The sequence below is a fragment of the Pezoporus occidentalis genome, unplaced genomic scaffold (assembly GCF_034315485.1).
Source record: "Pezoporus occidentalis ecotype Australia unplaced genomic scaffold, CSIRO_AGI_Poc_V1 ctg129, whole genome shotgun sequence".
NCBI classification, from domain to species: Eukaryota; Metazoa; Chordata; class Aves; order Psittaciformes; family Psittacidae; genus Pezoporus; species Pezoporus occidentalis.
Genome location: NW_026913092.1, coordinates 3,185,810 through 3,208,981, shown reverse-complemented (window position 1 = coordinate 3,208,981; position 23,172 = coordinate 3,185,810). Strand labels below are relative to the sequence as shown.

General features: G+C 36.7%; 1 protein-coding gene across 19 annotated transcripts in view; it reads left to right on the top strand.

The window, feature by feature from the left end:
- DMD (dystrophin) overlaps nt 1–23,172 on the top strand; it is a 1,213,044-nt gene that overhangs the window by 975,435 nt on the left and 214,437 nt on the right. The window lies entirely within an intron of this gene.

Below are 23,172 nucleotides of genomic sequence, written 5' to 3'. Positions count from 1 at the left end.
AACGGCTGGACAGTTTGCAAACAGTTTTGGGTTGATTTTTTGGTTTTTTTTTTTTTTTTGAAACAAAAAATCCTAAGAGAATGTTGTATTTAGTGTTTGGAGAATCTTGAAGAGAAAGAAGAATAATCAGTTGAGATGATGCTGTTGAAATATACTGTTATGTTTTCGCCATTCTTTCTTCACTACAATTTCTGAGAGTAATACACATATGTCTATGTGAGGTCTTAAAATTCCTTTAATGAAAGGTTGATTAGCTGTCTGGGAGGCAGGACCTTTTATTCCAGTATCCTTGATAGTGTCTGACTTTTATGTTGACAGAAAGTTCAAAACTGGAAATTCCAGGCACTGAAGGCTCTATGCCTTAATTTATTTATGAAGAACATACTTTGAAAAAATTTAGTTATAAGTGATGATGTTGAATAAATACCACTGGATGGAAATAATTCTTTTGGCACTGCTGTTGTAATATGTGGTTTTAACTGTTTAATGAACAGCTGCTAAATCCTATTATGTTGTACTCTTAAATCTACAGTTGTTGCACAAGACAAAAGTGAAGTCTGAATCAGATTTTTAATAGTCATCCATCATTATGCTGATTTAATTTTATAGTAATATAAGTCCTCATGTGTTTCTGAATTCAGTTGCATGATCCTGGAGAGCAGATGTGAATGGAAGGTAGTTCTAGACTGAGTGGTTAATAGGCTTTCTTTTTATATTCTCTACATTAGGTTTTTTATTTGTAATGGTATAAAACAGTAGAATTATTAAGTATTTGAAGAATTTATTTTTCATGTGATCCTTGAAAAATGGATTATTTGGCAAAATAAAATACCTATAAATTTAGGTCAAGTGCTTCAATTTTAATGGTAGTGGAGCTTTGGAGACCTGGTATCTTGGGGTTCTTTAATTTCCACATAAGAACCATTCAGAACTATAGACAATAGGAAAAAAAAATGCATACAAGTCCTTCCCTCCATAAATAATTAATGAAGTATATAAGTATAAAGCAGTGTTTTGATAAAGAGTTCTCTACACAAATAATGAAAACCCTAAATTTCTAAGTTCAGTAGTAATTTCTGCTTTACACTCTCAAGCTTTAATTTTTAATATTTTTTTTATTTTTTTTTAAACAGCTAGGAAAATAATGGTTCTGCTGTGCAGAAAGTGCTTCTTTTGGTTTTCATGATCAGTAACCATTAACTTAAATGTCACTAATAAAGATTAATCTCCCCTGCTACTTTGCAGTTCATTCAGTATCAGAAGAAGGGTGAGGCTTATATAACTGCATATTCTAATTGCCCGATGGTGTAATTGTATTAACTGTTACATTATAAATACAGTTTGTTTATGTAAACATGTATTTGCATGCATCATTTGTCTGAACTGACAGCAATGTAATAGTTGTGGTGATTTGTAAAGTTAGAACACTTTCTAGAGAATACTCTCTAGAGAATACTCAAGGGTACAAACCAGCTACTCCAAGGAGTTGCGTAATTGCATGCTGCTTTTCATTGTCTAGTTGAAATACATCATGTGTCCCCATGAGGCCTGGTTTGATGAGTAACCATATGAGGAAAATGAAAATAATTAATTTTACTTTCTGCTTTTGTACTTCTAGTGATATGAACTCTCAACTGTGTTAATTACTCCTCGGGTCTGTCTTTTTAGCCATAATTGTATGTGACATTTTGTACACCTTATGTAATATTGGATATAATTTTGAAGCTAATGTAGATTTATTCTGATAATTTATGAATGTAATCATTGAGTATTAAGCCCAGATGAATTTAATCACAGGTTTTCTTTCCGCTGAAATTTGACAAAGAATATCACATGCCTAGTTCAGCAATAACTGGAAAATGCTTCTATACTATATATATATAGGTTACCAAATGTATCTGAAATAATTTATGATGACTGATGAATTATTGGTAGTGTAGACTGACTGAAATTATGACAGCATATGATAAATGAAGCAATGTTAATAACGTTGGCATGAAATACACAGCAAATTTATTTTTATTACAAACTTCATGTACACTTAGCCTGTAACCTAAGTAGTTTTCCTTTAGATGCAGGAGTTTGGCTGCTAGTAATATAAAAAGGATGCAGTGCCTTCCTTATATTATATCTAAGAATGAATAAGGTGGGCAATACCCACATTTTATCACAGTGTTGGTTTTATCTAAAGCAAGGCACTCTTGTCTCTTCTATTCCTATACTTCAAAGATGCTTGTTTATTTTTAAGGAGATCAAGCAGCTGGATATTTTTCAATTGTAAGAAGTTGAGGTAGCTCCACGTTCCTGACTTTTCTTGATTCTTTAACAGTATAGTTTCTTTGAGAGACTAAACTTCTTTCCACCTTTAATTCAAGTATAATTTACATTGAAAAGTGAATAATCAATAAAAACTGTTTGCAAAAGCCCCAATGGTAGCTTTTAATATACTCTTGTGATGAATTTGAAAGGATATCTGTGCCTTTTGCAATTACACCTCACACCAGACTATTCAAAACACGTGGCTGAAGCGCACAGAATGTATATTTTTTTTTCCCAAGGCAGGTAAAAAGAAAAAAGCTTGTATTGTGATTATTAGCATGTTAATATAAAAAGGATAAATTAAATGGTGCATAACTGAGGAAAAGTATTTATTTTGGCTTAGGGCAGATATCTTCCTGGATATGTAGAAAGGTAATGATCTACAAAGAATACAAATAAGAAACAAAATCACCAATGCTTTTCAGACAAGTTCTACCTGTTTTGTGAAAGGTTTTTAGACTGTACCGGAAGAATTAAGAAATTTAAGAAATGCTGCAAACTTTTATTAGGAGTATATAGCCACCACAGCACAGGTTTTCTGCATGTGAATTTACATCTTTCCACTATCCTAGCTCTCTAGCTCTTCTGTTATGCACTGTGCAGCGGTTGTACACCATAGCAGAGCAAATCCCACTACCTAAACTGTCTGTTTGACAAGAATAGCTTTGCCTATACCATCACCAAGTTCCCCATTTGATTTTCTGTCAGAAGTTTAGACTGACTTTCTTTCAGCTGTTGAAAAGACATTGAATCTTTTCAGTCAGTACAAAGTTGCAATTGTGCATTGATCCTTTTGTGCCACATTTTTATTTGAATTATTTATTTTCATTGGATACCATTTCATTTTGCATGTTTTCTCTTGGGTGCCTGTTTTCAGTTTGTTGGTGGTCACCATGTAAACTGCCATTTATCCCACATATAAAATGGAAGAATTTTTTTTTTGTTAGTGTGATTAGTAGTACTGAAGTATTATTGCAGACTATTTTGTAATGATTCCAGTGAGTTCATTACCTGCTACCACTGAAAATATTAGCAACTTTCTGGAGGAGGACCTTTGTCCTCCTTTGTGGAAGTGCTCTAGTTAATGTTAGGAGATTCTAAACTGATGTTCAAGATTTTCCTTTGAGGAAAAATATGTGTTGTTTGGAAGTTCTGGAAAGTCGTATTTAAATTATGATTACTTCTCATAGAGTTGCTACATTTTCTGTCAATAAAGTTAACTAGATTTGGACTTTTCTGAAATTCTTGGTATAATAAGTGCAATTTCAGACTTATAATATTGTAACAAAAATATAGAGCTACTTAAATGTGTATTAGTATGCTTTCTAGTGTTTATAATTTCTATTTTTGTGTTGTCATTTCCAATTTTGTGTATATTTTTTCTATGTGTGGGAATCATCTGATGTTATGATATCTACCAAGTACTCTAAAATAGCAGTATTATGCTGCTTAGCATGAAATTGAATGACATTATTTAGAGTCTATGGCACTTGAAATCAGATGTAGGCTCACATAAATTCTATTATATAGGTTCTTCTGTTTTTTTTATTTTTATATATATTATATATTATCCTTCATATCTATTCTCAGCTGGTTTTAGGATTATACAGTTTCAGATATCCTGTTCACCTTGTGAGCTACGCGTTTTTTCAAATAACCGTGTCATCTGTAGATTTTCATTAGGTGAAGTTAGCAGGATGTATCTTTAAGCACTGGTACAAGCAGACACAAGCTCTGCTACTTGTATCCAGGTATCGGTTAATTACTAACCAGATTATAAAAATCCAGTAATGTCATCTTCAGTGTTGTGTCTGCCTTTACATTTTCTAAAGGGCATGTAACCAGTCTTTTGTGTATCTGCCACCTGTCCTTACTGGAATACTGCAAGTAATAGGGTGGAAGAGCCAGGTGCTGATACCTCTTTTTAGATGTCAAAAGTGTAAATGTGAGCTAAGTGTTTAAGTTCCCACTAAAAGTCAGTGAAATCTAGAAAGCTGTTAGTCTGGACAAATGTAGCTATCCCATTGTCTCCATCTCACTAGCAATGCAACAGCAGCTTGTGTTTGTATCTCCTCACACCAGGAGATGTTTCTGAACTCGTGTTACTGCAAGTTTGTGCCACTCAGCTCAGCTTGGTTGAAATAGCTGTTTTTTCTAGTTCTAGTTCTGCACAATGATGAGAGATAAACACTTCCAGAGGACAGTTTAGCCCAGCTATGCTAGGGTTATTTTCCTTCTGGAAAAGCATGTCTCACCGCTGACTTAGGGAGACCTAGGAGTAGCTAAATAACTAACTAGATGTGAATTTGTTATATATATACACATATATTTTATATATATATTGGGGGGGGGGCTTTTTTCTTCCTCTCATGTAAATGTTAATGGTGTTGGTGATTTTTGATCATTTAGGAAAAGGATGTTGGCTCCTTTATTTTCCACTTCTTGGGGTGGTGGCTTTCTTGTTGCAGAAAAAAGATTTTCACTGCTTCAATTTAGCTGGTGTCTGTGTCAAGATATCTGAATGGGCATAGCTTTGAATCTACACTATGGCTACCATAATCAGTCCTGTTTTTGCTCATGAATCCTTTGTGAAATTCTGCTGTATGCAGAATTTCTGAGGGAAGAGTTTGGGGTGAAGTGAGCATGCACCTGAGAACAGAAATCCATTTGTCTTCTGGTTTTGTAGCGTATTAGCTGTCTTTGTTACCCATCAATTACTGAGTCAATTACAGTTTTGCTTAGAACTACAAAATGAGGTGAAACAGGCCTTGAGAAGGGAAGCATAGTGGGCAGTAATTTTGTCTGCTGTCTTGTGCACACAAAGGCAGATCACTCTATTTTCAGGTATGTGAAAGGGACATGGTGCTAATTTTCTTTAGACTTGTGGAATCCTTGTTCTCTCTCTTTTTCTCTCTACGTTTGCTGTCTCTTGTTACCAATAATAAAGTAGGTTTTTTTTTTTTTTGCATTAGTTCTTTTGCATGGAGTAACTCTGCTAAATCAGAAAAGAGATGGAAGAGGAGAAATCTGAAATGTTACTATTCATTTGTGCCTTGGTAGAAGCTTTCAGCTGACCAGGCAGCTGAAATCAGGTGCCTGATTAAGGCACCTAAAACAGAAGACAGGCTTTATGAACAAATGCAGCAGAGGAAAGAATACATTGCTTATCATCTGGGTATTTAGGTTGGATTTAGTACAATATACTATGTGACCAGACGTGTTGGAATGAGTGAAAACATCTGGACTCTTGCTTTAAAATAAAAGCTTCAATTATGTACTATGTAGTTGAAAATATAATGCAAAAAAAAAGAGGCCATGAGCCCCAAGAAGCATGCTTATCAATCACTTCAGAAGATGAACATTTTTATTTTCTTACTTTGCATATATTTTTAATGTTAGAAGTCTCTATATCTTATAGAAGATTTTGTATCAGTCAAAAAGATCTGTCAGCTTACACTGATAATTTTCTGTGAAATATGTGAGTTAACCCTCAAAACTTATTTTCTTAATGCCACAATTTAAATTTCTGGTATCTGAATCAGATACTACAGCTTTTTAGGGGCCCATTGTCAAGCAAATGTGAGATTTAACTAGTAACTAAGCAGATTAAAGATATAAATTATATCCTCTCTAGAAATACCATACATTGTCTGATATATTAAACCTACTTAATGTTAATCTTTACCTCAGCCTGTTCTGTTAAACACAATTTTAATGACTGTCTTTATCAAACTACTCCATAGTTCAGGAAAAAAGAATAACAAGATAACTAGCCATAAGTTCAAAATGCAAGAGCATTGAAATTCAAAGGTCTCTTGTTGGGGAAAGCTTACAATTGTCCTGCTTTTTTTTGTACTGTTTATATCAAAGTGTATTTCACTGATCTAAAATGAATTAGCAAATCCTTTCTTCCCATAAGCTGGAAACATGCTGGAAGCTGCCAGATCAAAGCTATGAAATAAACCTGTTCTTGCTTATGATACACCTATTACAGACACAACAGTACATTCACCTCAACAGATCATCTCTTCTTTTTAGTTGTGGTATTGTCATTCCATACCTTGTGGGTAAGAGTTGCACTGTTTAAATCCCAGCTTTTTGATTGACTTTAAAAAAATAGCAGTAGCCATGTTATTTTAACCCATCACTTTGTGGGACATGGAACAATACTATGGAAGTTTGGCACCATCTGAAAAACAATGCCAAGAATCACAGAGTCACAGAATCCTAAGGGTTGGAAGGGACCTCAAAAGATCATCTAGTCCAACCCTCCTGCAAGAGCAGGGTAACCTGGAGTACATCACACAGGAACTTGTCCAGGCAGGCCTTGAATATCTCCAACGTAGGAGACTCCACAACCCCCCTGGGCAACCTGTTCCAGTGCTCTGTCACTCTCACAGTAAAGAAATTTTTCCTGATGTTCACTTGGAACCTCCTATGCTCCAGTTTACACCCATTGCTCCTTGTCCTATCACTGGGCATCACTGAAAAAAACCTAGCTCCATCATCCTGACACTCACCCTTTACATATTTGTAAGCATCGATGAGGTCACCCCTCAGTCTCCTCTTCTCCAAGCTAAAGAGTCCCAGCTCCCTCAGCCTCTCCTCATAAGGGAGATGTTCCACTCCCTTAATGATCTTTGTAGCTCTGCGCTGGACTCTTTCAAGCAGTTCGCTGTCCTTCTTGAACTGTGGGGCCCAGAACTGGACACAATATTCCAGATGCGGCCTCACCAAGGCAGAGTAGAGGGGGAGGAGAACCTCTCTTGACCTACTACCCGCACCCTTTCTCACGCACCCTAGGATGCCATCGGCCTTCTCGGCCACAAGGGCACATTTGCTGGCTCATGGTCATCCTCCTATCCACGGGGACCCCCAGGTCCCTTTCCCCTTCACTACTGTCCAGCAGGTCAGCCCCCAACCTGTACTGGTACATGGGCTTGTTCTTCCCCAGATGCAAGACTCTACACTTGCCCTTGTTGAATTTCATCAAGTTCCTCTCCACCCAACTCTCCAGCCTGTCCAGGTCTCGCTGCAGGGCAACACAGCCCTCTGGTGTGTCAGCCACTCCTCCCAGTTTAGTATCAACAGCAAACTTGCTGAGGGTACATTCAGTTCCCTCATCCAGGTCGTTGATGAAGATATTAAACAGCACTGATCCCGGCACCAACTCCTGAGGGACTCCACTAGTCACAGACCTCCAGCTAGATTCTGCCCCATTGACCACAGCTCTCTGCCTTAAAAAGAAATGTTACTTCTGCAATGGCAGCAGTTGTGTGAAAGCTTGTTATTTCATTACCTTGTGTTTCCGGTTAGATATCCAATTTATATGTTTTACACCCAGGTGTTGCTGGGCTGCATGCTGCCTCAGGTAAAAACAGGATCATTGTCCAGTTTAAAACCAGCTCTGTCATCAGGGCATGAAAAAAGAAATGCCCCATGTTGTATTTACAGCAAATCTGCAGCTGCAGTTACGTTTCAATAACTCTGAATTCCCTAAAGGTAATCCTGGCAGAATCAAGTCTTGTTGATAACAATAGAATTTCACAGATCGTCAATATCTTTTGTATTTGGCTAAGTATAGAGACTCTGAAACAGGTGTTGGGCTGAGATAGAGGAAAGACATAGCAAGCTATGGCTGTTTTGTTTTGGTTTTTTTTCAATTATTTCATTATTGAGACTGATTTACTTCATTTTTTGGATACAATTTTACACAAGATCTTTACAACATCATTCTGAAGGTTGGCGTTTTCCGTACTAGATAGGGGTGGATATTTAGAATAAAACATACAAATGTTAATTGGGCTTTCTTAAGTTAAAAAAATATTTATCCTCAATTTCCTTGTTTTGATGTAGTTTCTGGGACATCTAATCTAGGTAATGCTTTGCAAAGAAGGTTTGGACCAGAGGATCCTTGAGGTACCTTCTGACCTGGTATTCTATGATTCTGCTTTTTTGTTGCTATATAATTTCACTGTATGTCTGAATACTCGGGAACAAATAGAGACAAGCCAGACCTGACAGAAATAGAAAAAAAAAAAAAAAATTATGAGTTTAGTTAAAAAACTTTGCAGAAATCTATCTTTATTAACATGCTGTTTTGCTGATGATTTCTCTGTTTTCATTATGGCTTATAGCACTGTAAATTAATTTAACATGAAAGGATAAAAATGTTGCTTTTGAAATGTTTCTCATTAAATTATGAAAAAATATTGCAATAAATAATAGAAAAGAATGCCTCTGGTAAAAACTTCTGTTTACTCAATTATTACTGTACCAAGAGTGAATTATTGCAGAGCTAACTCGGAGGCAGTATTATTGCAGTTACATTACATAAAACAGATGAGACCAGAACTTCAAAAAACAGTAGAAAAAAGGAAAGCACAGTCTGGGTTCTTTGAAAAGTCAGTCTCTATTTATGTTTCTGTGAGAGGCTTGGGAAGGCAGTTGGCTGGAATTGAAGCCACTCACATCTCAACTGTTGTGGTAATTAAGCGAAAAGCAAATGTGGTTAGATTCATTGATAGCCCATATGCACCAGCTAGAGATGCCAGTAATTTGAAGTCAGGATATGCTATGCGTATGGTGTAGGTTGACTATAAGCATAGTGGAGTATTTTACCTTGAATCTGTGGTGTGTTGGGGTAGGTAGAAAATAACTCCGTTACCAGAGAGATGCTGATATTATTGTCAGTCTTTGTAAAATAGTTGACATTTTGCATCACCTGCTGAGAGCAGCTTTTGTTGCATTTTGGTTCTTGGCTTTGTATTTTGGTCTTCATATGGCCAGTATGGGAGAGTTTCTATGTAGCTCTTTGTTGCCTGGGGTGCTAACAACATTCCTTCTGCTTCAGGCGATATCTCAGTTCCATCCCTTTGCAATCATCATCTGATTTTGTTTCAAGACTGAATTGTTCCAACCTTATTCCTCAGTACTCTCTCTGATAAGACAAGACCTTAAATACCATACAGGACGATTATTACTGCTGGATCCCAAACTCCACAATGTGATCACTGCAGCCAAGGCTGTTGCTAGCCAAGATATTACAAAGCAAGTTTTCTTGGTTTGTGACTAATAAGTCCAGCAGTGCCTCGTTCCTGATTGGCACATCTAACATTTGTATGAGGAAGCAGTCCTTTATGCATTCCAGGAACTTGCTGGATAACATTGTGAGCAACTGTGTCATTCTTGCAACAAATGTTTGATTAGTTGACATCATTCATAAGAACCATGTTCTGTTGACCCAAAGCTTGCTTAAGTGATCCAAATACTGCTCCGTTGGACTTAGTCAGTAGACGATCAGTAGCAGATACCTACTGTAAGATTTTCCTTGGACATGACCCCTCTTACCTTACCCATATGGCTTCCACAATTGCTGTGACTTCTATACATTTAAGACTGCTCTTAACATGGAGTACAACTCCTCCTCTTCTTCCCTGCCTTTCTTTACAAAACAGCTTATAGCCATCCATCGTTGTCATCCAGTCATATTAATTGTTTCACCATGTTGCATTTATTCCTATGATACAATAACTTTCTGGTTATGAACTTTTGGGGGTTCTGGATCTCATACTGGGAAGCATCTAAAGAACATTTGTCATTGATCTGGTTGGCCTGGCTTATTCCCCAGTTGTTTGTAATAGCACAAGTGTTGTCCACTTTGGGTCTGCTTGAGTCCTTCAGTTTAAAGCCAGTTCACCAAGTTGGTCAGCCTTCTGCCAAAGATTCCCCACTCTCTTCTATAGACAGGTGGATCTCATCCTTCCCTAACAGGCTATAGATATCAAAGAATGTCCAGTCATCATAAAAGCCAAAACCCTGAAGAAAGCCCCAGCCATGAAGCCAGAAGTTGATTTGCATTATATGTCTATTTTTGGCGGCAACCTTTCCTGTAACTGGTAAAAATGACAGAAAAGATAACTTGGACACCAATATTTTTCACTTGCATCCCCAGGGCTTTATACTCTTCCTTGACTCTGACCAGGTTCTGGAACATTTGTGCCCCAATGAAAGTAGCAATGGACAGTAGTCTGTACTCTTGACAAGTTGTGGCACCCTCTCACCAATATCTTGGACCTTAGCTCCCGAGAGGCAGCATACCTCTCGTAACTGCCTGTCAGGCTGGCATGTGGACAGATGCCTTAGTGCTGCTTAACAGAGTCACCCACAATGATCAGCTGTTTCTTTTTGCGATATCCGCTGTGTGCTATTAGTACAGTTTCTCCTTGCACACCTTGCTTGTGGGTGTCTACAGCTGTTAAAGCTTCACCTCTGTTTTTGATAGTAATGCTGGAGGGTGGGGACCAAAGTTGAATGCTATTTCTGTGAGTCACCAGGGTCCAAGGTGCCTCAATCTCTATGGTGTCTACCAGAGGAGCATGGTTCTGAAACCACAGAGAAATACTGTGCCATTTTAAGTTGTTTTGTGCTACACTTATGGCACCTATTTTGAGTTAAAGCAACTGTATAAGTAATATATAATTTTCTATTTTTTATCTTTTTTTTTCCTTAAATTTTACCCTAGCTATTGTACCATTCAATGGAAAAAAAAAAAAAATCTGTGAAACACTTTTCCAAATCTTATGTAGTATTAGTATTTTGTTGAAGATGATGTAGGTATTATCAGAGTACATTAGTCCTGTAAAAGCAAACTAGTGCATATGTAGGGATATGTATACTTGTTATAAATATGTTATATGAGTAGCTGATATTACTCTGTTTTCTGTATAGTTTTGCTGCTGCTAGTGCGTCAGCATCCTGGGGATAGGGAGAATATCTGCTATATTCATGTTAGCATAGATAATAGATGCAGCAGTGTTGCAGAAGAAAGTAAAAGATGCATGAGAGTCTGTGTCCTTTCAAATGAAAAGTGTGTTAATTTGTTTTAAAGATTGGGCTATTTCAAACTCCAACCTTCAAGTTCAGAATGCACCCAGGCAAGATTCTGTTTAGCTACAGTGGGTATAACCACAGATAGACCTCCTCGTTAGTGGGTTTGGTTTGCAAACCTTGTGCTCTTGACAGCTTTACTCTAAGCTGTACTTTTGAAAATTTTGTTATGAAACACTTAGCACTTAATGTTCTGTAAAGAAGCTATACTTTTGGTTTGCTCTGTATGTACTTCAGAAGGTTTGAAGAATACCTCTATTAGGACTGAGGTTCTCTGGGCTTAAGCTAAACTGTTGCTTGTGCTAAAAGAATTTGGCAGTTCTTGAGGCTGGATTTTTAAAAAATTCATTGTACATTATGTTCCCAAGTTATCATCCTAATGAATTGTATTAGTATTTTAAAGAATATGCTTGGGCTACAAGGTGAGGAGGGGAAACAGAGCAAATTGATGTTCCCAGACCTCTAAATTAGTTTTCTGACATTGCTGAGATGAAGTGGAGCCCAGGCTTGACCCGGATGTCAGCAGTTATTTTAATGTTAATGGGCTGGCAAAGTTGACTAAACCAAGGAAACAGGAAGTTAGGAACTCCTCTTGGTGTCCAGAAGGTGTTTTGTATCATAGTGATGTTGCTGTCCCAAATCTGTGAATTACAGAGGTGGTGATAGTCTTAAATGTTTGAATCATTACTGATTTTGTAGTCAAAGTCTTTACCATGATTGACTGTTTTCCTATGAATCTAGAGATGCAATTAGATTAAGGGCTGTTCCAGATGAAGGTGAAGAGAGAAAATTATGACACATTTGTCATTAATATGGCAGTATTATGATATGAGGGTGCAGATCTAGCATAGTAGGAATAACTTCTTTTTAAGCAGTGAGGAAATTGTTTCTAATGAAAATCACATTTGCATGGGATTGCTGCATGTGGTCTGTGTAAACTGTTCAACATGATTCCTGAGGCTTTTTTGCTGGATTACCCTAGCTAACTCAGGATTATTAAAAAACATAATAAAACATAATTAACATGTTAGTGTTTTATGGTTTAAGCTAATCAGATAAAATATCATAAGATGAACTGCTAGAACATGCATCAAAAATACACAATATGGAATTAGTATTAGCTTAGAAAATTGATTCTGAAAGCATGTAAAGCTCATTGGCTTTAATGCTAGGGCTAGATGAGTATAAAGATTCATATTTTGACATCTACATGCTTAATAAGGTTGTGTTCAGTCCCATGATATATCAGGGTTAGAGCTGGTTGACTTCCTTTGATAGGAATAAATCTTTTAAACTTTAACATTTTTCCGAGCAATGAATGAATTTTAATGTTGTTTTAATAGGAACATGTTGAATCATTTTGGTTTTCTTCATTAGAGTGATTTGTTTTCAGGAAATAAGATATTACTTCTTAATGTGCATATTATAGTGAAATACAATTTTATGGCGTATACAGTATCTTAATAGTTTATGACTTTGTGATGTTATCAAAATAAAAGATGGCATAGTTCTGAATCATAAATGTCTTTGTCAATCAGTGTGATACTGTACTTCCAAGGTTTCAATAATTTAGTATTCAGACACTCAGAAGTCTTACTTAGAGAGCAGGAGTCTTCTTGAAAGTCCCAGAATGTGCTTTAAATGAAAGGAAGAAGTCACAACAGACCAAGAGTAGTCTTTAATATCATCTTATTTATGTGTTCATCCAAAAGTTACAGAGAACTAAGGAGTGAAGCAGGTGAATAAAGATGGAATAAATAAAAGTTAGGACACATAAAAGCAGGGGAAAGCAGACGGGTGGTTGGAGATACAAATAAATAGCTGGATGAATTCTTACCATCTGTCTGTAGCACTTAATCTTTTTGTAATAACTGGAAAGCCAATGTTTTTTACGCTAAATCTACCTTAAAAAAAAAAAACAAAAAAAAACCCAGCAAACATGAAAAACAGCACACGTCAACTGTGATTTTCCGAATTTAAAATAGATTTGTGCAGTTATAGAAATATGCATGAATTTCTATGTAAAGTTATTAACCTGTCTTTAACATAGCAATGATACAACAGCTGCCATTTCAGTCAAGTTTTGATTCAAATCACTTTTGCATACCAAAATACTGTGAATAAGTAGAATTAGCATGAACACCAATTGCAGTTGTGTTGGTAAGTGCATCTCTGGAGTTGCCAGGGTATGAACTGTCTTCAATAGGAACGCAATTATTTTTTCATAATAAAACCACTCAAATTCTCAGTCTGGAATACAAATGCTGGGTTTAAGTGCACTGTAGTACAGTAAATAACTAGACAATTCAAAATTGTAGATTTGAAAGTATATAAAGAAAAAAAGAGCCTACTTTTTTTCTGGATTTTCAATATATTTCTTCAGGTTGATAGCTGCAAGCAATATCCCTGTATGCTGCTTTTGCTCACTTCTGAATTCCAAAGCAGAGACAGCAATAAGCAGAACTTTTATAAGCATATTTTATCAATCCTTTCTGTGTATACTGGTTATGTATTTAGTATACCTATAATACTGCATTCTGAAACTTCTGCTTTATAAACCCTTGGGAAAATGGGACACTGAAGAGCAATTCTGTCAGACCTAATAGAAAAAAGTCATGAAACTTATGTGTGTGAAGTAGGTTTTTATTCACCTTGAACTGAATGTAAAGAAATTGCTTTTAGGAAAGTGATTCTGCTCTGTGTTGTTCTAATGTGGGTTTTGGCCTCTATGACTTGTCACTCATTTGTGGTTTCTTAATTTCAATTAGAATCTTACTGAGTGCCTACGTTTACACTGTCCGATTTGAAACTGGTCTTATAAAAATGGTACTATAAGACACACCTTTTTCATATGTCTGATTAAATATTCTTTTAATTTCTTATTTGCTTGCTACACTTTTGCAGGATAAGAAAGAATAGATTTGCTTGCTACATTTTTGCAGGATAGGAAAGACTAGATTGAGGCATTTTCATTTGAGGGTTGGACTAGATGATCTTCAAAGGTCCTTTCCAACCCAAACCAGTTTGTGATTCTGTGATTTTTTTAATTTCCAAGAAGAAACTGCATGTCTTCAGCACATGGCAAAATGATGCAAGGTGGTTTTGGTAAACCATACACCAAACTCTCTCCAAAGTTCAACACTAGGACCTTTTCGTGTGGTATCATTCTTTGCTGGTTGTACTGAAGTTACCAAATATACCTGCAGTAGAAGCATATGGTATTTTGCAGTGTTGTTATAATGAATATTATTGAAATTATGAAAGATTTTGCACTTCCTGTAAAGGATAACTAGCACACAGGCTATTGGAAACCTGTAACTCTTTACAAGTGGATATTAATTAACACTGTATCACAGCGGAATTCCTGTTGAACTATTTATTATGCATACATAATAAAATGCAAAGCTTTTTGCATTAGTGTTATTGCAGTCAATTATCAACAAATTAATAATGATTAGCTGTCTTTTAGAATATCTTTATGATGAGATACTCACTTTGGTCTATTAAATTGTAATAACATTGCAGGAGAGATTTTAACATGTATATTCCTTGCTGTTGTTAGTAACATACATATTTTTCTATCAATATATTAATGTTTCCATTTTCATAGTACAAATCAATTTACTTCATGTTTATTTCCATGTAGAAGAGTTGACAGAATGTCTAAATGTTTTCAAAACGATATCAACTGATTTCCAGGAGAAGAAAAAAATGGAACTTGATTTTTGCTACTCATAGTCTTAGAATATGGAACCAAATATTATGTAACATCTACTTAGAGAATGGACTAAATTGTAGAAATAGAACTAAGCATTTCATATGCTGTTTCTAAAGTGTAATTGAGCATATAAATAAGAAGGTGGATAAAAAATTCAGGGTCTTTCAATAAAGAGCTTTCTCATGAAAGTACTAGATTTGAAAATTACCATAGCAACAGTGTTGTTTCAGAAAGGCAGTAACACTGAGCATTTTCACTGTTATATTTCCATTTCAATATATATTTTTTCCTTAAATAGTGCATTTCCTAAATTTTATAATGTTGAGGGGGTGTCATATATGTGGGCTGGTTCTAGGGTCTGCAAATTAAAATTTTTAACTTAAAGGGATTGATGTGCAAAACCACAAAATGGCAACTCTGAGCACTTCAGAGACAGTATGTGTCTGAATAAAAACTGTGGTAATGCAGCAGAGAAAAGCAGAGTAAGATTTTTAGCATAGGTACTCTAATTATCTCATTTAAAATTATTTAATGTAGTTAACCTACAGGGTTTTCTGATTTGTTGGAGATGAAATCACTTTGGACAATTAGTAATCATTTTGATTTTAAAGAGATGGGGGAAAAAGAGAGTATTTGCCATTTAATAGTCTAATTTCTTTAGCATCTAATAGCATTACTGACCTTTGTCATCTTTTGAGGATATCCTTTATATGAGGACAAGCTACTTTGGTTTAGGTGTGTCTTATAGAGTCTAAATAAATGACTTTTTCTTCAACATTAGGGTGACATGCAATTTTGTTCTCAAGAAATATTTTCCAAACACATTCACTCCAATTTTGCCCTCAGTCGTGTGTTTCTGTTCCTTCCCTTTGGACTAGCAAGGCTGCTATTGCAAGGCTTCTGTTATGTCCATTCTTCCAGGAAGCTACATTAGTTGAAGAAATAGTATCAAATATATAAATATAACTACAGCATCCTTACTGCTCTAGTTTTGGGTTTTTTTTTTTCATTTATTTTTGAAATTTAAAATTGCTCTAGAGTTTCCAAACTGGAACCTTGGAGTAGATGGGCAGCTAAGGTAAAAGGGGAGGCAGAGTACCCCTTCTGAATGCCTTACAAAATGGCACTTACAAAAAAAGAAAGGTATGCCTGAGTTTTAATCGTTTTATATGTTTACAATTCTTTAATCTGAAATTAGCATCTCTTCTATTAAGTAACTGTTTATATTTTTATCTTCATTACAGGCTTGGTTACAGCCTCAGAGTTTGGTGGTTCTGCTCCACCTCTCTAGTCCTGGTTAGGGAAAAAGCAAGTTACAGTCTTGTCTGTTTGCTACTGCTGTGGCATCTCTGGTGCTGGAAAAAGTTATTTGCTTTACCAGATTTGATAAGACCTAAATACTGTCTGAATTTAAGGTAGAGTTGCAGAATTACATAATAACCACTTTAGTGTTCCTTTAGAGACACCAATGCTAAAGGAGCAAGGATAGAGTAATCTGAAAAGATAGTGTTAGCATTCTCTCTTGCTTACTTTTTTCATTATTTTTTATAAAGTACATGCTAAGGGGAATTCTGCAATGGGAAACATGTTTATATTTATCCTAAATAGCAACCAGAACCTGCTCCTTTGTCCACTGAGAAATCTTGTTTCTTAGAAAAATAGTTCCTTTTGAAATCTCTTTTCTGTTCCAAGATCTGCTAGACCTTAGCTGTTTGTTATTGCGGGTTCTTAATTTGGTATTAGATGTTTTTTTTTTTTTGCTAAAGGCTATGGCCTTCAGACTTAAGATTTTCTGAATTTGTATTCCCCATAGGCTTTACTGAAAATATGTATTCACTTCATTGTTCTGAGCACACGTTAGCTTGAGTTAGGTTTGCTATCAAAAGCCAACTTTCCTTTTTTGGGGGGGTGAAAATAAAACATTTCTAGCCTATATAAGCTGCCTGTTTTCCATGAACTGTAAGTACCAGGGGCAAACACAATGCCAGAAACAAAGCTAAATTAAATCCTGAAAATGGCAAAAAGTCCTTTTTTCCTTTTAAAAGAGTTTACTGTCTACGTACACATGCCTTAATGCATACTTATGCATGTGCTCACACTAAGAATGTAGTAAAAGCAAATGAAATGAAGGACAGTTAAAATATTATTAAAAACGGTACTATCATAAAGCACGTTCATTCCTTCTGTGTCACATGAGACAGGGGAGGTATGACTTTTTCATTATTTGTTTGCGGTACTTCTGGTTTCATTATCCTCCTTTTCTTCTGCATACCACAGCACCATTCAGCTGTTGGGGAGTTGCAGGTATGTCTTTTATTAATTAGAAAATACAGCACCAGCCTAATAGCAAACTTAGCATGCCCTCAGTTATGGGATCCTGCCACTGTCAGTGTTCTGGTCAGTTGTTATAGCTGGTGCCAAGTGTCAGGGAATTGACATGCCTCTGTGGCTCTGATGGCATTTGGAAAGGGCCAGCCAGTTTCAATTTATGGATGTGAATCAAGGCCACTTACAAATGTCTCACTACTTGCTGCTGATCTGTGTTACAAGGCTTCTGTTCATTTCTGTTTGCTCAACTGACACCAGGCTACTTGGGTCACTCCTACGTTTTGAGCACTTTAAAAGTTTTGTTTGGTTGTATCTGTAAGTGATAGACTATATGCTTTGCCATCTGTCGTTTGTACGTCAGGTGCTTATTTTAACAAAATACATATAGTGTTCTCAATAAAAGCACTTCCATTAAAAACTGTCATACTCCTGTTTTCCAATCACACCTTGATAGGTAGAACTAAGCTAAGTTTTAGTGCTCTTTAGCTTTCATTTGAAATTTTTGTGATTACACCAGTCTCAGTGGGCAGAAGAAAGCAAACAGTAGTAGATGGATTATAAATGAGACTTTAGTTTCAATGAGTGACAATCTACTGTCTTTGTCTAGAATGAAAACATGTATTAGAACTCTAAAATTGGCTCTAAAACATTTCTGTTAAGATATCTCTCTTTTTCCAAGTTTAATCTGGAAGGAAATCTAATGAGCTCGTGGAAGGTGTTTTATTTTGCATCAGCTGTAAGCTGAATTTTGTCAAGGATATCATGAAGTTAACTTTGGTAAAGCATTTTGGAGCTATGACTTTCCATATAAATGTGATTTTGCAAGTTTCTAAACAGCCCTTATAGAACTTACACTATGAAAAAATATGTTCATTATGTTCTTTGCTTTCTCATATCTCAGAATACACTGGTTAGAAAAGGGGAGCTGGGAACAGGGGAACAGGGGAAAGAAGAAAACCCAGCCAGCTCCCACCCTGGCTAACCCTGGATGGATATACATTTCATATGGCTGTGCCTCAAGATTTGGCAAAAAAAAAAAAGCAGAATTTCCAATTCACAAAGAAAAGCTTCAACTTGGTATGAGCACAAATCAGAGCAGAATGAAAAATATTCTAAATTAGCTTGAAATTAGGCATGCTGTAGATTTTATGAGTTTTTCTACTCACTTTCAAAAATCTCTAGGAGTCACTGGGAACATCACCAGGACTAGCAACCACAACTTCCAGAGCTTTCAGTTCTAGAAGAAAACCAATGACTTTAATTGGTATTCAGTTTGTCCTGCTTACACTGAGATGACTTGGAAGTAACAGACAGGATGTCCTAGCAGAGCTGCAGTTCCTAGAAGGAGGGGGTTTGTCTTTGTGTGCAATTTGCTAGCAAACTAGGCAGGGCTCCACAAAAACCTTGTTTTGAAACTGGCAAAAGTTCACCAAGCCTCATAAATTTCTATAAAGGCTTTCCTGACAGTCTGAGTTGGTGAATGCCAATCAGAAAGCCAGGCTGTAGAAGAATCTGTGATCAGAAAATATTCTCTTTGCTTTGCCAAGCAGGCTATTTCATCTTCTATTTCATTTGAATGTGACAAGTAAAACAGTCTCCATTAATCAAGTAACATTTCTTAATCAGATAATTGTGTATATATTGGCATCTTGATTGAGTAAGAACGATGGAATAGTTGCAGGCTGATGACAAGTAAAAACAGATTAGAGCATTACATTAGCGCCACACTGTCACTGTTTAAGCCCAGCTGGCAACCAAATACCATGCAGCTGCTTGCTCACACACCCTACAACTGTACCTGGAGAGAAGGATCGGAAAAAGGTAAAACCCAAGGGACTAAATAAGAACAGTTTAATAACTAAAGTTAAATATGGCACTAATACTAATAATAATTGCAATGAAAAGGGAGATAACAAAAAGAAAAACAAAACTCAAGAACAAGCAAGTAATGCACAATACAATTGCTCACCACATGCTGACTGATACCCAGCCTAACCTGCACAGCGATTAGTCCCTTCTGGGTAATTTTCACATTTATCTACTGTGCTGTGGTGTGGAACATCCCTTTGGCTAGTTTGGGTCAGGTGTCCTGTCTCTGCTCTCTCACGGCTTCCCACAACCAGCCTTCTTGCTGGAAGGGCATGAGAAGCTGAAAAGTCCTTGACTTAGTGTAAATGCTACTTAGCAACAACTGAAAACATCAGTGTGTTATCAACATTATTCTCAGACTAAAGCAAAACACAGCACTGTACAACCTAGTATGAAGAAAAAGAGCTCTATCTCAACCAAAACTGGGACACAGACATATGTATTCAAGCCTGGACAGGCTGCATAAGACCTGGTATTTCAGAGATGTTCTAAGAACATTTAAAGAAATATCCTGTCTGCCATCCATCCCAGGCTGCATGCTGATGTCAGGAGTGCTAATATAGTTGATGCTGTCAGATTTTAAAAATGTGTGGTTACGTGGCACCTTTTAACCCAATCATTTAGAGATTTTGTAATATAAAGACAGTAAATCTATATCACAGTATACTGTTGTTCGTTGGGGGGGGTGGGGGTGGTGGTGGTTTTGTTTTATTTTTTTTCCCCCCAGTTTTGGTATGGGTAGTATCTAAGCTCTATTTTTGCTCTTTGTTGCCCTTCCACCTTTTGTTATTTTTTATGCAAAGCTGCTCTACAATACTGTCTTCACAGAATCACAGAATGGTTGGGTTTGAAAGGGACCCCTGGATATCATCGATTTTCACCTACAGCAGGCTGCACAGGTGAGTTCTGAATATCTCCAGAGAAGGAGACTCCATAACTGCTCTGGGCAGCCTGTTCCAGTGCTCTATCACCATCAGCTCAAAGATTTTCCTCATATTCAGATGGAACTTCCTGTGTTTCAGCTTATTCCTGTTGTCCCTTACACTGTGGATATGCAGCACTGAAGAGTCTGGCCTCATCTTTTTGGCATCTGCTCTTCAGATATTTGTATGCATCACTAAGATCTCCTCTCAGTTCTTTCTTCCCCAGGCTAAACAGGCCTAGTTCTCTCAGCCTTTCCTCATATGAGAGATGCTCCAGTCCCCTAATCATCTTCACAGCCCTCCACTGGACCCTCTCCAGTAGTTCCTTGTCTTTCTTGAACATTCTTTTGCACAAAATAATGATATAATTATTAAATATTTTTTATTATTCACTTTTTTCTATTTTATTTTAATAGCAAAAAAAAAGGAAGGAAAGACATTTCAGAGTTTGTGTAGCTGATGGCTTAATTCTTTCTATGTATTTGTTCTATATTCAAACTTGTAACACAGTTTTAAATGCAGTTAGTTGAAGTATGGAATATATGGGGTTTAGATTTGTTTTTTAGATGTACTTTAAATGTTTGGATTAAGCTTGTTTCAAAGGTTTCTCATTGTGTGCTGCATCATCAGAAGAAAGCTCTTAAGATGTATACTTCTGTGATCTGAAGTTGCCTTGATTTCCCCAAATATGCCAGCATGTGCAAGATACGCTTTGAAATTAATAATATTGAAAAACAACTCAGCAGTTGTATTTGCCTTATTTAATTCCTGCTGAGATGATTATGCTTCTATTAGCTGTGCAATTATTTTGCACTGCTCCCTTGAAGTATTTCAAGCTGTAGCTTTTTTGATTCTGACTATTTTAGCACTTCAGAGAAAACTTCAAAGGCTGAAAAATAGTGAATAGATGTCACCAAACAATTTATATTTCCAGCTTTGAAATACTTTGGCTAAGTTCTTGGTATTTCATTCTTATATAGTATATAGTCTTATATAGTATTTCAGTCTATTGTCTTATTTACTTGCAATAAGTGTCATGTTTAAATGTGTTATTTTTGCATGTGAAGAAATGCATGCAGATGAGTGCAACACTGTAGGGTTTAAATACATGGAAATAGCCACATGAAAATTTAAGATTTCTATGTATTTCTATCTGAAATGCTATTTTTGACAAATATTCAAAGTTTATATGTGTTTAGGTTTGGAAGTGTGCAAAATAGTATGTACAAATGGGAGTCTAATAAGGTTGATATTTCAGAAATGCACGTACAGAAGTGGAGGTTTGGAAACCTCCCCTTAGGACTCATCAAAAGCAGGGATGATTTCTGGAAATTTGGCTTTGAAGTGTCGGTACATCTTGACACTGCAAAATAAGATTCCATTATTAATTTTTAAAGTACTATATTAGATATTGGGTTTGGATTGTGTTAATTTTAATTTAGGTGAAGGCTCCACAGGGAGGAATAGTGGCTTGGAAGATGACACACAATTTGTGTCATAGTAAAGTATGCTTGTATCATACAAATGCTACAGTCTCTTAACAGAAATACCATTGCACTTTTGAGTGATTTTTGAGGGGGTAAAAAAAAAGAGTATTTTAAACTCTGAGAGACAGAATCAGTAAAAATTAATACTACTGGTTGGATTTCAAAAATATCATCAATTTGAACCAAGATATATAACAAACTAGTCATAATGGCTTTTAAAAAGTCCAGTGTAGGAAGATTTTCCTGCTCCATGGCATGTGAGTGTGGTTAGACACTGGAACATGTTGCCCAGAGAAGCTGTGGATGCTCTGTCCCTGGCAGTGTTCAAGGCCAGACTGGGTGGTGCTTTGAGCAAGCTGGTCTAGTGGAAGGTGTCCCCACCCATGACAGGGAGGTTACAGCTAGATGATCTTTAAGGTCCCTTCCAGCCCGAACCATTCTATGTTTCTATGAAGAGAGTAAACTCAATAGCTTATTGGCGTGGGTTCAGCAGTAGCAGTCATTTTTCTTCTTCTTAGTAGCTGGTCCGGTGCTGTGTTTTTTGACTTTCAGCCTGGGAACAATGCTGATAACACCAATGTTTTTAGTTACTGCTCAGTGATGTTTACTCTAACCAAGGACTTTCTGAGTCTCCTGCTCTGCCAGGGAGGAGGGGAAGCTGGGAGGAAGCAGAGACAGAACACCTGACCCAAACTAACCAAAGGGGTATTCCATACCATAGCACATCATACCCAGTATATAAACTAGACGGGGGAGTGAGTGAGCTGATGCATGGTTCTGAGTTACCAGTTGGGCTTAAACCACGACACTTGTACATAGTAAACAGTATGTTTCCTAGCTGCATCAGACTTACTGTGAATATACTTTGTGACTACATAGCTCATAAGCAGAACTTATTTAGGATTTCTGCCTGTGCTGCCCTTGATGAAAGTGCTTAGACAAGCATACTGCACTGCATTCTGTATATATGGTAACATTCCACATTTAGTCAAGACTGAGGTGATTTATCCCTGCAAATTGTGGACAAGAAAAGTAGTATTCTCACACTTACAGGGATGGATTTCACTGTGGAGATGGAGAGCACATCGAAGAAAAATGAGTATGAGCTAGAATACCCTAACAGATGAACTAACTTTGAACAATGTTTTCTTCAGACTGGCAAAGTTTCTGGAAGCTTCAGGCTTGAAATTTTCTGTTGAATCTTGTGGGCTTAGAAAAGATCAGAGGCTTCTTAAAGAAAGAATACTTCAAATGGAGCGGTGGCTATAATACAATAAGGAGAAATTTCTTCTGGGAGTGACAACTTTGGTGAGAACATGAAGCCAACTGCATAGATTTTGGTTTTTGCAGACCCATGAAAAATACACTTGTGGCATGTCTGTCTTCCCCTGTCGGGTGGGATGGGGGAGCTTTTGGTTGGCCGGGTTATTTTAAAGAGAGTATAGTGTGTGTGCATCAGGAAAACTTCTGGATTTTTCTGGCACTTCAGGGTATAATGGAAGTGCTAACATTGGAAGGGTCTTGGGGGCACTATGATGGATTAGGAGCCCTGCTGAACCACCCACAGGGTATATGAGTCCAGATAGCAAAAGCCCTGGTGCAGGCTTTGAAACACCTCAAGGAGGGTATCAAAGGGAGA